Genomic DNA, 2143 nt, shown 5'->3' on the forward strand with positions numbered 1-2143 from the left:
GAGAGAGAGAGAGAGAGAGAGAGAGTGAGAAAGAGAGAGAGACAGAGAGAGCAACCCACACACACAACAGAAACATTTTCACTTACCGACAAGCCTAAAGTTTCGAGTGTAAGGTCAGCAACAACTCCCCTTGTCAACAGTGAGTGTTTGTGGACCCTGTTCACTGCTGTAATTCTTATTTCCGACTTCAATCATAATCAGCGTCGACAGAGCTTTTCGAAACACAAAGGCGACGAAGCTAAAAATAGCGACACATCGCTTACGTAACGGGAATTCCCAAACCACACAGCGAGGACGAGGCACCAAAGATTCTCTCTTGGCCTACTATTAGTAGAGAATCTTTGAGGGCATGGCCTCTCCACTCCAAGAATAGCCATTACCGCACGGTCTAATGACTTCGGGGAAGGTGGGTGAAGGTGAATGGGTCGTAGGCCAGACGCTCAAAATAGTATATATTACGAACGTATAGGTCGTAGATCTAGGCGTGACAGACAGAGGTACTTCCTGCGACCCGTGGGGATTGGCGGTGGTTCCAGGCCAACAAGCATGTCAACCGTGACTCATTGGGATTTTGTGAAGACATTCGCAGCGGATATTGTGTTCGTTTTAGTAAGACTTTTACTGAGCTCGCAACTGCATGAGGTCATATGAGCGCCAGAAGATTAGAGGTGTTACAAGAGAGTAACAAACATAAAAAAGAAGGGGAGATAAGGATGATAGATGTTTGATAGGAAAGAAGAAGCAAACCACACCAGAGCACTCGCCAACCACCCACATATACGTTTGTTTTTAATAAGAGTTTATGGCGATCAATGTTTGATACGAAAGAAGGAACAAAACCACAGCAGAGCACCCGCTTCCCAAAAGGGATAACTAGCCTGAGGAATGTTTGTTTTGTTTTAGTTTAAGTAGAGGTTTTACGACGCTCGCAACTGCTGTTTTAGTTTTGGTAGAGGTTTTACGGCACTCGCAACTGCATAAGGTCATATTATGAACGCCAGAAGATTAGAGGTATTACAAGAGAGTAACAAACATAAAAATGAAGAAGGGTGAGATAAGGACGATAGACGTTTCATAGGTAAGAAGAAGCAAACCACACCAGAGCATCCGAAAACCACCACCAAGTGAAATGTATAATTGTTCTTCTTGTGGATACAGCTATAATTAGTGACGAGATCTATTTTAGTTTTAGAACTGCACTAAAAAGTGTGTTGAAAATGAAAAGGCAGATTCTAGTTACAGACGCCGTGAATTACGTAATGTATATTCGGTCATGTCGTTCCTGATGTTTACGTTGACACGGGCGTGATTACGGACAGATAACAACAACAACAACAACGATAAAGATGATGGTGATAATAATAATAATAATAATAATAAAAAATAACAACAACAACAACAACAACAATAATCATCATAATAATCATAATAACAATGATGATGACGATGACGATGATGATGAGGGGGCCCTCGTGGCTTCGAGGTTAAAGTGTTTGCTCTCATTCAATAGGTCCAGTTTGAATCCGGATAGCGACGGAAAAATTTATTGACAAAACTGTCTTCTTTCACATCCTTTCCAGCTCTCTAGCCCCGTTCTGTCGTCTGCTTTCGTCTCCACTTTCTGCCCCCACCCCCCTCACCTCATTTTCCCCCTCCTCTGCAGCTTTTCTACTGCTACTCCTTGGCTCCTCCTTACTGCTGCCTTTCGGCCACACCCCTGATCTTATGGTAGGACAGATCTACACCTAGCCTTCCCGGAAAAGGGCGAACAATTCCGGAGGTCCGGTGTGCAAGTTGCGCACGTTAAAGATCCCTTGATGGTCTAAAATCGATAAGAGTAGGCTTCGGCCGCCACCCGGGCAAAATTCAAAATTTCCTATCAACCGAAAATGGATAATGTGTCCTGCGCGCTCATATGACCTTATGCAGTTGTGAGCGTCGTAAAGCACTTACCAAAAAAAAAAAGAAAAAAAAAGATGATGATGATGATGATGATAGCAACAACAATCAGTAATAATCATTAATACAAAGAATGCAAGCACCATACGGTTCCAATAAGTAAGAATCGTTTCTCCCCCTCCTCTCTTTCAAATGACTGAGAAAAGACATACCCACAAAACAAAACAAGCAACCCGCCTTCCCC

At 43.0% G+C, this 2143-nt stretch overlaps 2 protein-coding genes across 2 annotated transcripts in view; both read right to left on the reverse strand.

Annotated features, from left to right (window-relative positions):
* The window catches only part of LOC101847353 (putative homeodomain transcription factor), a gene marked incomplete in the record, with an annotated part of 51744 nt that extends 51527 nt beyond the window's left edge, over positions 1-217 (reverse strand). The window contains 1 exon segment of the mRNA XM_035971101.1: positions 87-217.
* Positions 1-2143, reverse strand: part of LOC101848220 (breast cancer anti-estrogen resistance protein 1) — a 64488-nt gene that overhangs the window by 3342 nt on the left and 59003 nt on the right. The gene's annotated exons all lie outside the window — the stretch shown is intronic.

This window comes from Aplysia californica, unplaced genomic scaffold (assembly GCF_000002075.1).
Source record: "Aplysia californica isolate F4 #8 unplaced genomic scaffold, AplCal3.0 scaffold00376, whole genome shotgun sequence".
Classification (NCBI taxonomy): Eukaryota; Metazoa; Mollusca; class Gastropoda; order Aplysiida; family Aplysiidae; genus Aplysia; species Aplysia californica.